General features: G+C 40.4%; 1 protein-coding gene across 9 annotated transcripts in view; it reads right to left on the bottom strand.

Moving 5' to 3' along the window:
* STAMBPL1 (STAM binding protein-like 1) overlaps positions 1-15,193 on the bottom strand; it is a 53,089-nt gene extending 37,896 nt beyond the window's left edge. For 2 of the 9 annotated variants that reach the window (XM_010838502.1, XM_010838496.1), the window contains exon 1: positions 14,922-15,193. The gene's annotated coding sequence lies outside the window, so the exon portion shown is untranslated. The other 7 variants (XM_010838498.1, XM_010838499.1, XM_010838493.1 and 4 more) reach the window with 7 other exon arrangements.
* Between the last annotated feature and the right edge of the window lie 6 nt (positions 15,194-15,199).

The raw sequence follows: 15,199 nt of genomic DNA, 5'->3' as shown, positions 1-15,199 counted from the left end.
GACTTTTGTAGGCAAAGTTATGTCTCTGCTTTTTAATATGCTGTCTAGGTGTGTCATTGCTTTTCTTTCAAGGAGCAAGTGTCTTTTAATTTCATGGCTGCAGTCACCATCCACAGTGATTTTGGAGCCCAAGAAAATAAAGTCTGTCACTGTTTCCATTGTTTCCCCATCTATTTGCCATGAAGTGACAGGACCGGATGCCATGATCTTAGTTTTTCGAATGTTGAATTTTAAGCTAGCTTTTTCTTTTAACACACTTTATGTTAAGTCTTTTCTCTTAATTATTCCATGTTTCTTTCAAGGCTTCAATTAAGGCTTAGTCTGAGCACTGTGTCTTCACTCCAGCCACTTTCACCATGGCATCCAACTGGGATTCAGTGAGAACTCAACAGTTCCAAGGTTAACTACCTCTTTCCCACAAGTATTCAGTTCAATTCAGTTCAGTTGCTCAGTCGTGTCCGACTCTTTGCGACCCCATGAATTTCAGCACTCCAGGCCTCCCCGTCCATCACCAACTCCCAGAGTTCACTCAAATTCATGCCCATCGAGTTGGTGATGCCATCCAGCCATCTCATCCTCTGTCGTCCCCTTCTCCTCCTGCCCCCAATCCCTCCCAGCATCAGAGTCTTTTCCAATGAGTCAACTCTTTGCATGAGGTGGCCAAAGTATTGGAGTTTCAGCTTTAGCAACAGTCCTTCCAAAGAACACCCAGGACTGATCTTTAGAATGGACTGGTTGGACCTCCTTGCAGTCCAAGGGACTCTCAAAAGAGTCTTCTCCAACACCACAGTTCAAAAGCATCAATTCTTTGGTACTCAGCTTTCTTCACAGTTCAACTCTCACATCCATACATAACTACTGGAAAAACCATAGCCTTGACTAGATGGACCTTTGCTGGCAAAGTAATGTCTCTGCTTTTCAATATGCTATCTAGGTTGGTCATAACTTTCCTTCCAAGAAGTAAGTGTCTTTTAATTTCATGGCTGCAATCACCATCAGCAGTGATTTTAGAGCCCCCCAAAATAAAGTCTGACACTGTTTCCCCATCTATTCGCCATGAAGTGATGGGACAAGATGCCATGATCTTTGTTTTCTGAATGTTGAGCTTTAAGCCAACTTTTTTGCTCTCCTCTTTCACTTTCATCAAGAGGCTTTTGAGTTCCTCTTCACTTTCTGCCATAAGAGTGGTGTCATCTGCATATCTGAAGTTACTGATATTTCTTCTGGCAATCTTGATTCCAGCCTGTGCTTCTTCCAGCCCAGCGTTTCTCATGATGTACTCTGCACAGAAGTTAAATAAGCAGGGTGACAATATACAGCCTTGACCTACTCCTTTTCCTATTTGGAACAAGTCTGTTGTTCCATGTCCAGTTCTAACTGTTGCTTCCTGACCTGCATACACGTTTCTCAAGAGGCAGGTCAGGTGGCCTGGTATTCCCATCTCTTTCAGAATTTTCCACAATTTATTGTGATCCACACAGTCAAAGGCTTTGGCATAGTCAATAAAGCAGAAATAGATGTTTTTCTGGAACTCTCTTGCTTTTTCCATGATCCAGCGGATGTTGGCAATTTGATCACTGGTTCCTCTGCCTTTTCTAAAACCAGCTTGAACATCTGGAAGTTCATCGTTCACGTATTGCTAAAGCTTGGCTTGGAGAATTTTGAGCATTACTTTACTAGCATGTGAGATGAGTGCAATTGTGCAGTAGTATGAGCATTCCTTGGCATTGCCTTTCTTTGGAATTGGAATGAAAACTGACCTTTTCCAGTCCTGTGGCCACTGCTGAGTTTTCCAAATTTGCTGGCATATTGAGTGCAGCACTTTCACAGCATCATCTTTCAGGATTTGAAATAGCTCAACTGGAATTCCATCACCTCCACTAGCTTTGTTCGTAGTGATGCTTTCTAAGGCCCACTTGACTTCACATTCCAGGATGTCTGGCTCTAGGTGAGTGATCACACCATTGTGATTATCTGGGTCGTGAAGATCTTTTTTGTACAGTATTACCTCTAAGTAAATTCATTCATTCATTGACTGATTCAACATTATTTATAAAGCTCCTACTTCATGCTAGGAGCTAGTGAGAAAAGATTCAGACACTATTCATCTTATGAAACTTATATTCTGCTAGAGGCAGGAAGTTGAGCAGAGAGATGCTAAGATATTAACCATCTGCACAAATAAATCATTAAAACTGTGGTAAGTGCTACAAATACAAAATACAACAGGTAGTTATGCATTTTGGGGGCAAAAATACCTCAGAAGTGGTGACGTATTCTTCTCAGTACTTCAGGAGGACACCGATTTGCCTTGTTACCCGATGTCAAATTCGATCACCTAAGTTACATCTGCCAGGTTTCTTCCCTGTAAAGACACTAGTTTTCCTCTTATAATTACAAAGTATCTTATAGCGAGTTACTTTGAGAAATGCAAATATACTTTTGCCTATTCATTTCAGCGTTCAAAGATGATTCATTTCTGAAGCAGTTATTTCTGTAGAGTTTGAAAATGGTGAATTTTATATTTCTGTCCTTCTATATCATTATTCTATATTTATTAGTTTAGTTGGAGTTTTTGTTGAAGATTGTTTAATTTTTGTACCAAATTTTTAAAGTTTTAGCCTAATCGATCTATTTTTCCTTGATGATATCTGCGTTATACATCATTCTTTAGAGGGTCTTCAAACTCACTAATGATAAAAATTTTAAATATGTCTACCAATCTTTTTCTCCTAGTAATTTTATGGTTAGTTATTTTTTAATGAATACCTTTGATCTGTGTGCAATTTATTTTTATGTAAGGAGTATGACAAGGACAGTTTCTTTTTATCATGAGGCAACCTGACCCTGAATCTCTTCAGTTTTGCTTAGCTTCTTGTCTAATTCTCAACTCTGCTCAATAAAGTGATCCGCCCAAACTAGACACATAGTACATTATTTATTCAAATGAAGTAATCTCTAGTGGCTCAGGTGGTAAAGAATCTGCCTGCAATGCAGGACACCTGGGTTCCATCCCTGGGTTGGGAAGATCGCTTGGAGAAGGGAATGGCTACCCCCTCCAGTATTCTTGCCTGGAGAATTCCATGGACAGAGGTCCCTGACAGGCTTCAGTCCATGTGGATGCAAAGAGTTGGACATGACTGAGCACCTAACACTGTTAATAATACCTCAATGAAGCTGAAAAAAACAGAGTCTGTGAATGATGGGTAAACTTACATAGAAAAAAAGATACTGGCAATTCAGAAAGGAGGCAAGGATGCAGCTGTGTTTGAGGTACCGCAGGACTGGACTGAGAGTGGTAAAAAGAATGTAGAAGGATAAATAGCTATTGGGAGAGATTCTGAGGGGAAAATACATAGAGCTTGGAAGTGAAGTGGACAGACTGGGATGCAGGAGCACAAGCAGGCAAAGATACTGCGAATGTTGGCATGTAAGGGGAGCAGAGATGGTGAAGCATCTGATTTCAGAAGAGATTTCTCCTGTATTTCAGTGAATGCCATCAACATCCAATCAGTTACACAAACCCGGGAAAACCTGGGAATAGTTGCCATACATCTCCTTCCTCCCTCAATCCACATCCATTCTATCGCTCATATCTACTGAGTCACCCTCCAAGATAACTCTCAAATCTGCATTTTCTCACCATCTTTCTTCAGAGGAGCCTAATCTGTGTCACTTTTTATTATGTCTGCATCACTAGAATAGCCTTCTAATTGGTCTATTTGTTTCCATCATGTCCCTCTTTGTTTAATTCTACATACAACCGGCATGCCATTCAAATATTGTCATTTCTTCCCTTAAAACCCTTTAACAGCTTCCCATCACTGTCAACATCACGTATCTTTAAAAGGTCCCACAGAGCTGGGCCTGATCCAGCTGCCAAACCACCAGCCTTCTCTGTACCCTCATTTCACACGTTTACTTCCTCTGTATCCTTCCAGGGTTAGTTTAAGCATCTCTTCCTCAGGCAGATATTTTTGGCTATTTCCAGACTAAGCCACACTCTTAGTCATACACTCATGAAGAAATATAAGACAAACCTATATTGAGGGATTTTCTACAAAACAACTGGCCAGTGTTCCGAAAACGTGTCAAGATGATGAAAGACAGACAAAGGCTGAGGGATTCCCATTTCTGACCAAAAGGGACTAAGAAGATGTGACAGCAAAATGCCATGTGCGATCCTGGATGGGACTCGGGACCAGGAGGACACTGGTGAAACGGGAATAAGATCTGTAGACTAGACATTATAGTACTGTAACAATGTTAGTATCCTATTGTGATAACTACCATGATTAATGAGGTGTTAAAATTTGGGGGAAATGGGTAAAGGATACACAGAAACTCTGTGTACTATTTTTGCAGTTTTCTGTAAGTCTGAAATTACTTAAAATTAAATATTTGTAAAATGTTCAGCTAGTACTTTAACAATTCCTTCAACAAAGGACAACAAAAGGAAAAAAAGTTTGCATGACATGCAATATATATAATACCGGCTATGTCTAAACTATAAGGCACATTTGGGTAACAGTAAGAAAGAGATAAAAAGTTGAATAAAAACAGGCAAATGAACAAGTCATAAGAGAACTATGAATGGCTAAGCAACATGTGAAAGATGTTAATTTCACTAGTAATTATGAAACTATGAATTTGAAATGGTATTTTCATTTATTTGATAAACTTTACATGATCCATCATACTTAATATTGAAGACTGGAAGAAAAATTGGCTATTTGAAAAATAGTACATGTTTCTGTTGACCCAGCAATTCCAAGTTTTTCCCATAGACTGTCCTGCCCAATAATACACTAATAACACACACACATACACACACACACACACTCAAATACACATTTGCTCTAGATCAATGCAGAATAGCTTAAACATATTACAATTCTGGAAACTGAAATATGTAGGAGGAAATGGAAATATGCAGGTTATTTGAAAAAAAAATTTCTATAGTAAATGAAGCCATCAGAAAAGACTTACATCTGTATGCTCTGAACCAGGAAGTTGTCCGAGTTACAGCATCAAGTGAAAAAAAAGCAAGTTATAAAATAACACAACTCCCATCTTGTATTCCTAATACATACGTATTTAATGTATGTTGGTGTTTGCAAGAAAAAAGTTGAACAACATACACTGGACTGTTTTCAGCTGGTGACTCAGATGGTAAAGAATCTGCCTGCAACATGGGAGACCTTGGTTCGATCCCTGGGTTGAGAAGATACCTTGGAGAAGGGAATGGTGACCTGTTCCAGTATTCTTGCCTGGAGAATTCCATGGACAGAGGAGCCTGGTGAGCTAAAGTACAGGGGGTCGAAAAGAGTCGGACACAGTTGAGAGACTAACACTTTCACTTTCAACATAATTTGTTACAGATATGTATCACTTTATAATCAAATAATACTTTTTTTAAAAAAGAGCCTATACATCATAAGTAGGTAGCTCCAGAGTTTTAGTACAGCCCTGCCAGTTTCTAGATGTATGGGTTCTGACCAATTATTCCCTGAGTCTATTTCCCTTGTCTAATGTGAGACTCATGCCCAACCATGGTATGGCAGTGATACTAGTTGAAATATACAGTTATTCAAGGGCTCTCAAAGCTGAGAGAGACTATATGTTCTGACGGCTGGGCTGGGTGACCTTGATGTTACACCATAACATGCAGCTAGCTGCCTGTTGTTTAGTAAAGTCACCTTTGAGTCTTTTGCGAACCCCATGGACTGTAGCCCACCAGGTTCCTCTGTCCATGGAATTTTCCGGGCAAGAATACTGGAGTGGGTTGCCATTTCCTTCTCCAGGGGATCTTCCTGACCCAGGAATCAAACCCGCGTCTCCTCTGTTGGCAGGTGGACTCTAACACTGTGCCACCACCACTGCGGCTGCTGGAGACAGCAATTTACTGGCCAAAGGCCTTAAGGAAAACAGCTTGGGACAATTCTGCTTTCAGTCAGTCCTGCTAAAATCAAGGCCTAAGTGCTCACCTGCTCCCTTCTGCCCTTCATGAATCCTCTCTTCTGGACCAGGTATCAGGTGTCCCTTGCCCAAGAGTAAGGCTTGTTTGCGTCAGGTTAGTCCCCTGCTCAAAAAAGCAACTGGCAACCTACTGCCTACCAGAAGAGGTCCAAACACTCTTGCCAGCCCTCGGTGCTGTGCACTATTGACTTTGTTTTCCACTGCTTCATAATATATGGCTTCCTCTACTTCTCTTTTTGATCAAACCCTCTCTGTCCTACCCCAACATCCGCCATTCAGAAGGTTCGACATCCTTTCTAAAACTTCCCACCAACTCTGTGGTTTTCTGATTTCATCTATTTAAAAATAGGTAGTAATAAGGAAATAAAACACAGTATTGGGTGCCATTATAAAAACCCCAAGGCAGCATTGACACATGTTATTCCATAAAAATGTATATGAAAGTCAGAGGAATAAATGCATAAAACTTAAAAACAGAAGCACAAATCTGAATATGAAATTAAATTTAGCTTCTAAATAGGTTTTCCTCTAAGTATGGTTTATGGACCACCTGCATCAGAATTCTCTGAAAAGGTCGTTAAAAGAAGTCTCCCGGGCCCAGTCTAGACTTACTGAATAGTAAATAACCTATCGGAGGACTTCTCTGGTGGTCCAGGGGCTATGAAATGTAGGGGCACAGGTTCCGTTCCTAGTTGGGGAACTAAGATCCCACATACGACATGGCCAAAAAATAAAACAAAATTTTTTTTTAAAACTTATAGGGGTGGCATGGAAGTCATTCTGGTTTTTTGAGACAGTTTGAGATGCACTGCCTTAGTGACTTTTCTAAGTCTTTCAATAATATTACACTTGACCAAAAGAAGGGCTTCCCTTGTGGCTCAGATGGTAAAGAATCTGCCGGCAATGCAGGAGACTTGGGTTCGATCCCTGGGTCGGGAAGATCCCCTGGAGAAAGAAATGGCTACCCACTCCAGTATTCTTGCTTGGAGAATTCCATGGACAGAGGAGCCTGGTGGGCTACAGTCCATGGGGTCACAAAGAGTCGGACACAACTGAGTGACTAACACTTTCACTAACACTCTGAGGAAAGAAAAAGAACCTTGATCTCCTAAGAATGTCATTTACATTTCTTTCAAAGCCATATTTGAATTTCTTGAACTTTTCAATATTTGGACAAAAAAGTTCCACGCCCACTACTGACTCCAAATGATTTTCATTTTTTTTCCCCCTTAAAGAGGTATAATGGTTCAGTAAGCAGTTTCTCTGCCCCATTTTTACAAAAACAGGAATGTATGAAGGATTTATTCCAGGTTTCTCTTTTCTAACCTCATTCCATTCACCACTTCCAATTGTTCTTCCCATTAAAGAAAATTTACCTATGGAACGACTTAAAAGCCAATCTTTCAAGGACAAAACAGATTGGAAAAAAAAATTGGAGTCAACCCATCAGATGACTGAAGCAGGAACCCACAGGCATGAAGGCCTCCCCATATTTCTTCCCAGTGGCTGAAATTCATGCTCCCAGAGTTAAAAGACAAGGCTCCAGCAACAGGTTAAATAAAATTACAGGGTCCTTAGATGAGCAGAAGTTAACCAAGATGGCCATTAGTGATTACAGTTTTCTTTCTGCTTTTAATGAAAAGGTGCACAGTTGATTATTGGCCTAGCCATTCAAGTCTGAAATGTAATACTCCCCCAGAGACCCACCCTCAGAGGTGCCTTAGAGTGTACCTCTAAGTACCTGGGAAGACAAAACAGGCAGGCAGTGTTAACTGGGGCCTAGAAGGGTTAAAAATGACTCATCACTGGCCACCTGTTTCCAGATAAACCAGAGTCAAGTCAAGTGAAGCAATCAAAGTGAATAATTTGTGATGGGTCTCTGAACAGTTATCTCTTATATGAGTCTGGGTTGAATCTTTGGTTCAGTTACTGCAGTACTGCTGAAACCTAAGTATAGCAAAAGTGTAAAAACAAAACACCGAATTCATCAAAACTCAAATTCTTTCATCCTTAATCAAGTTTAAACTCACAAATTTTTAAAACGGTTCCTTTAAATAAACTGGACTTCAGTTAAATAATTACTTACACAAAAGGGTAAAATCAAACAGTGCAGGCTATATTTTTAAAAGTCAGATTTAAAAAATATTCCTCAACTAAATAGTACCCATGAACTTTTTACACAAGACCAAGAATAGTTTTTGCCTCTTTAGAAAAAAACAATGAGTTACAAATTTCTGAAAGTTATTTATGAGAACAAATAATTATAAGGACTAAATTGCCAACATTCGTTGGACCATAAAAAAAGCAAGGGGATTCCAGAAAAAAAATCTACTTCTGCTTCATTGACTGTGAGAAAGCCTTGGACTGTGTGATTCACAGCAAACTGTGCAAAATTCTTAAAGAGATGGGAACACCAGACTACAATATCTGTCTCCTGAGAAACCTGTATGCGGGTCAAGAAGCAACAGTTAGAACCTTACATAGAACGACTGGTTCAAAATTGGGAAAGGAGTACGAGGCTGTATATTGTCAGCCTGCTTATTTAACTTATATGCAGAGTACATCATATGAAATGTTGGGCTGGATGAGTCATAAGCTAGAATCAAGATTGCAGGGAGAAATATCAATGATCTCAGATATGCAGATGATACCACTCTAATGGCAGAAAGTGAAGAGGAACTAAACAGCCTCACCTTGAAAAAGGTGAGTGAAACAGTTGACTTAAAACTCAACATTAAAAAAAACTAATATCACGGCATCTGTTCCCATCACTTCACAGCAAATAGAAGGGAAAAAAAGTGGAAGCAGTGACAGATTTTCTTTTCTTGGGCTCCAAAATCACTGTGGATGGTAACTGCTGCCATGAAATTAAAAGACACTTGCTTCTTAGAAGGAAAGCTACGACAAACCTAGACAGCATATTAAAAAGCAAAGACATCACTTTGCCAAGAAAGGGCCATATATAGTCCAAGTTATGGTTTTTCCCGTGGTCATGTACAAATGTGATAGTTGGACCATAAAAAAGGCTGAACGCCGAATTGATGCTTTCGTATTGTGCTGCTGAAAAAGACTGCTGAGAGTCCCTTGGACTGCAAGGAGATCAAACCAGTCAATCCCAAGGGAACTTGAATATTCACTGGAAGGATTGTTGCTAAAGCTCAAGCTCCAATACTTTGGCCACCTGATGTGAAGAGCCAACTCATTGGAAAAAACCTCGATGCTGTGAAAAATTGAAGGCAAAGGGTGAAGAGAGTTGCAGAGGAGGAGATGGTTAGACAGCATCACCAACTTAGTGGACATGAACTTGAGCAAACTCTGGGAAATAGTAGAGGACAGGGAAGCCTGGCATACTGCAATCCATGGGGATGCAAAAAGTCAGAGACAATTGAGTGACTGAACAACAACAACAACGTAATGTTAAAATATTGAAATCAGTGATGACATATTCCTTCCCAAAGAAGTTGTGGAGGAATCGAGAATTTTTTATTCTTTGTTGCCACAGCAGTCTTCCCACCTCTAATTAAAATCTGATATCTATTTTTTTTTAATTGAGGTATAACTGAAGTATAATATAATGTTAGTGGCAGGTCCAGTTATAAAAAAGATCTGGGCTTTTATAATTAGATGTGATGTAATTATTTCAACAAGTCAAAGAATAGCTGATATTTAACTTTAATATTAAATTTAAATTAAACTAAAATTAAATTTAATTTTAACATTAAAGTTAAAATATTTAAATTAAAATATTAATACTCTAAAATATTCTGAATAAAAATGGTCATGAAATGGCATCATAACTTCACCATGGCTTATGAATGGGAGATATACGAGACTCTTAAAAAGTGGATAAAGGTAGATGGCATAGAAATTTTTTAAACTACATTTCCAATAATTTCCAATAATATAATATTGGAATTATTATAATATTGGATACATTTCCAATAATATAATATATACACTCATCTGTAACATCTCTCCTTATCCAGTGATTATATATAATGTAAATATCTCCCTAATATAATGTATTACACAGCATATATATTACATATAATGTATATTTTTATAATGCACACATTTATATAATGTACACACTATATTACGTATACACTACATACACTGTAGCTTCCCAGGTAGCTCAGTGGGTTAAGAATCTGCCTGCAATGCAGGAGACACAAGAGACACAGGTCTGGTGGGTCCATACGGTTGCAAAGAGTTGGACACAACTAAAGCGACTGAGCACACACACACATTGTATAAAAGATACGTAGTACGTATTACACGGGCTTCCCTGGTGGCTTGGGTGGTAAAGAATCTGCCTTCAATGCAGGAGACCTGGGTTTGATCCCTGGGTCAGCAAGACCCCCTAGAGTAGGAAATGGCAGCTCGTTCCAGTATTCTCACCTGGAGAATCCCATGGACAGAGGAGCCTGGCAAGCTACAGTCCCTGGGGTCTCAAAGAGTCGGACATGACAAAACAACTCACACACACACACACACACACATCTTCCTGCCTCCAGCAAAGGTTCACTAGGTATAAGAAGGGATGTCACAAATGAATATAATATATATTACACAGGTCAACTTTTAGGCAAAAACAAATTGGAACCCTTCTTAATAAGGAATTTAATGAAAAATACCATTTACAAAACCATTAAACATCAAGGAAAAATAGCAAAAATTTTGTACAAGAATCTGGGTACTAATTCTATACAGGAGACGATAAACTCTACACTGGAAATGATTGGACCACCAACTCTCATGAAGACAAGCCTCCACTTTTCTCACTCCAATAAGTGTCCCCACCTAAGTCAGGAAAGCAGACACTGAGTCAGATTGTCTAAGTTTGATGCTCAGCTCTGTCACTCTCTGAGCAATGACCCTGAGCAATTTACCTAGCTTCTTTGTGCTTCAGTTTTTTAATCTGCAAAATTGTACCTATTGCATAAGATTGTTTTATGAATTAATAATAATAATAACAAACACGTTGCAATTAACCTCATGTCAGACACTTCTTAGAACTTTCCGTTTATATCTATTTATTCATTTACTCCTCCCCCAAACCTCATGAGAGAAAAACTAACACCCCAATTGAAAGACAAATAAACTGAAGCTCAGAGAACTTAGGAACTCCCCCCAAAACACATAACTCATAAATGGCAAAAAGAGTTCACGTTCCTAACCACTACATCATCTTTGAGATAATACATGTAAAGGCTGAGTACAGTGCCCAGCATACGGCACATGTTTCATAACTAATGCTTTTATTAATAAGCATTTGTCAAATGTTTGCAAGATTCTGAGGTTACATCATGGCTTGGGAGGAAATAATGCTTTGCGTCAAGTGGAGAGGTGTTCTGTGGATGTGGAATATGTGTGTGACCACACTGTACGTACCCCAGATTAACACCTCCTCTCCCACATAAAACAAAGAATCCTGATGTCTGGCTGTCTAAAGTTCTCCCTTCTTCATCCCAGTGTCACTGGGATCCTCCGTTAGGCTGTCATTATCTGACACCAGATTATACCTGTACTCTCTCCTTTTGCCAATCCACTCCCCACCCAATTGCCAAAGTGCCCTTCCATAAAGATTCTTTCACACCTACTCCTTTCAGGAAACCTATCTTGAATTGGCTATGTTACCAAAATCAAATTTCCACTCCCTTGCTTTCAAGGACCTTAATAAGACATGAAAGGAACATGACTTTAACTTTAGTTCAAGTGCTCCGGTGCCTACTTACCAAATAAATACTTGATAAGAATGGCCGTGTTTCACTATGCAGAGAATAGCAGTATTTGTGCTACTTCAAAACCATGATAAGCAGTTTTAAAATTTTATTTATTTTGGGCACAGCCCAAGAGAAAAAAACTTAAAAAATATTTAAGTATCTCATCTTAAACAGCTTGACTGGAGTTTCAAAAGGGAAGAATAACAGAGAAAAATCTGCTTTATTATATGCACTATAATGTTAATATCTAGGCAAATTCCAGTCAGCTTTCTGATCTTTCATTCTGAAATTAGATCATGAATCACAGGGTAAACCTCCAATGACTGAGGATGGAAAATGAGAACTATTAAAAAAAGGGGGGAGGTAGGGGTATAACACCCTTCATATTTAAGATCACACAATGCATTCATTTCCAAGAGTGTCTTGAAAGGCTAACTAGAGCTAAGCAAAAATATGAATTACTGGTTCTTATCTCACAGGGCTGCTTTTAATAAATACAAGTTGCTAAGTAACCAGTGGTCAGAATTAATGTCTTTTTTCCAACCATATCAATGGGCAAAATAGTATAGATTTAATTTAAAACTTAGAAAGAAAATCAAACATGAACTTCAAAGACTTAGCTATTTGTCAAATGTTTAAGTGACTTTTCCACTCAGCATGAGAAGATGAAGGATTGTACTAGAAGTTCACCTGATTTGCTTAGAAATCCAACTAATTTCTGACAAAAGGCATATCCAGATGTAGCTACATCCAGATCATTCCTGAGTTGAACATTCTGATGTCAACTCAGGATTTCTGAATGTACACTCAACACATCCAGTTGCACAACTCACATGTTCAGACAGCTGAAATAAGCAAGTCAGTAGGTAGCACTACAGTGGTTTTTCCTTTTGTTTTAGAAGGATTGCTATTGTTCCTTCAGTTGGTCTTAGTTGACTGTATCAATTGGCTCCATTTTGACGAAATGTTTAATGATTCCTATAAAGTGATGGCTAGAAACAGTCAACATTAAAAGAGGTTATATAGTGAGCATGGGAAGATTCTAGAATTGGTATTCATTTAAATGAATATTTAGTGTACAGCTTAAATATTAGACTCCAGAGACAGAGAACTGATCATCATATTTTCCAGAATGACCATGAGTCACTTTTTGTAGTTTCAACTGAAGTTACTTCTAAATTTTTCACAGGGCCGAGAAAAAAAAAAATGCTAGGATTAGACAGAATCACAAGCCCAGTGGTTTAAAATTGTGTCTAATGGGTAAATGTGTCCGCCAGGGAGGCACCTGGTGGTTTCTGGGCAGCATGTACTATTTCTTCTACCCCTCAGATTTTGAGCAAGAATCACCAGGCTTTCCTTCTCTGTAAAAGGCAACCTCACTCCCTGGATTGTAGCTGTAAGTAGGTTTGAGGAGAATCCTTGAGGGAGGAATGTGATCAAACTGTGTTAAGTTCTTTGTGCTTAAAAAGAGAGAGAGAGAGATAACTATTGCTAACAATTCTTTAACTATTTTTATCAGTCCTTCTCGGAAGCCAATCCCAGAAACAGTCTCCTCTCCAGGAACAAGTCTCTTTACTGAGGTCCCCTCCATCCTGGGGACCACGATGCTCCCATTTCTCCCTCCAAGCCTCTCACTGGGAATGAGGCTTACGAAACAGGATGAAAGTAGGCAAGAAACTGACCCTGAAGACCACAGTGGATAAAGCAGTAGGACTCTTTACCTGCTGATTTAAATGGTGCTTCCTTGACAAAAGAGTGTAAGAAAACAAGTTTCTTCCTAAAATTCCCAAGAACCAGCTGATACATAAATTACAGTTAAAATAGTATATTCAAGAGCAGATTCCCAAGAGGCAAGCAAATTGCTGTATATATGCTTGAACAGAAAACAAGCAGCCAGTTCATTTTCCAGGGGGATTCCAATAACATCTCAAGTTTCTGAATGAAAAAGATGTAATGGAGTACATCGTAAAGAGGAACCTAATTCTCAAAGGCACTGACTCAGTATTAAATGGAAACATAGGTCTTTACAGAGAAGCTACATAATGCCCACTATAACAGAGTCACAGAGTACATCTTTGAAGTTCAAGTTAGCATCCATCCCACAAAGACTGCCAACTAAAACAAGGTTTGGAAAAACAGAAAACAGGCTTCATCTCTATATAAAACCACCATAGAAAACTACTCCCCTAAACTCGAAACAGAAAATCAAACATTCAGGTGTAACGGAACTGCTGAAACGAATCTGCCATACTGACCTTGACAGGGCCTTGAATCATGAAATCATAGATCAGCATCCTGATGATTATCCATTATAAAGTCGGAAACGCCTTAAAACCCAGGACTTCATTTTATTCTCAGTGGCTAGCAGTTTGTTTGGAACGCAGTGTGTTCTCCGGAGCTCTCTTAGATTTCTGTTTTACTTACTACCAAACACTGATTTCCATAAAGCCACCCCCATGCCACTCAAGCACTTAAGATTTCCTTCAATCCTCCCCATCAGGTTCTGCTTCCTGAATTACTTGTTTATTTCTTTATTTCTGAATGTCTGTAATTACAACACCTTAGGCTTTTGACTATCAGCGGTGTGGGGTTGTCTCAGAAAGTTCTGGAAAATTATGTTTTAGTGACATGCCACTTTGTGCATTTCATTAAGGCTTTCAGTTAAGGTTTATACGTTATTCAGGTGAGGAAAAAAAAAAAAAGCCTTAAGAGTGGCTCGTCAAGGGCATAACAGTAAGCATCAGATACAAAGACCTGCCACACGTCCCTCCGGGACGCCTGTTTTTCCAACCTCGCCCCTTCCTTCCCCACACCACGCACCCCCAAAGACAGTGCGGTGGGCTCTCTGAACCGTCTCCGAGGCAGCACCCCAAGTCTATACCAGAAACACACGCGGGTACATGGATCAACGCCAGGGTCCCGCCCTGCCCCCCAGGAGTCACAGCTTCCTGCTTTCCCCATCAAGGTGAAACTAACCCCTGGGGGCCCGCCGGGGGGCGGACAGAGGCAACGCAGGCGGAGACAGGCGATCGCAGGGCTGGCAGGAAGGAAGTGAGCGGCTGGCAAAGCGCATTTTCCTCCCGCGGAGCAAGCCCGGGACAGGACGCCGCTAGCGGAAGAGGGGCGAGTGCGCGCCAGGCCGGTGGCACACGCGCCCGGCGTGCACACGCATCTGTGCCGGTGCGCGCTCACCCGCGGGCGCGCGCGCCCACTCACCAGCAGCCTCTGATGTCCGGAGCCCGCGTGGCACGGCGACTGCAGCGGCTCTCTCCACGCCTGCCGTGTGGCCTGGGCATCCGTCTGGCCGCTGCAGCCCGGGCCGCGGTGGCTTTTGCTAGAAGGCAGTGCCGCCGGGTGATAGCGCGCCCAGGGAGCAGGCGCCCGCTCCCTGGCTTCGGCGACCCTCCTCCGCTGCTCTGCGGACTGGTGGTGCTTTGCCGCTTTCACTTGTTGGGTCTCGGTGCGCTCCTCCCCTCCTTCTCTTCGCCGCCGTG

This window comes from Bison bison, unplaced genomic scaffold, assembly GCF_000754665.1.
Source record: "Bison bison bison isolate TAMUID 2011002044 unplaced genomic scaffold, Bison_UMD1.0 scf7180017864097, whole genome shotgun sequence".
In the NCBI taxonomy this organism is placed as follows: Eukaryota; Metazoa; Chordata; class Mammalia; order Artiodactyla; family Bovidae; genus Bison; species Bison bison.
The sequence above is the reverse complement of the archived record's forward strand: the minus strand, read 5'-3'. Positions and strand labels throughout refer to the sequence as shown.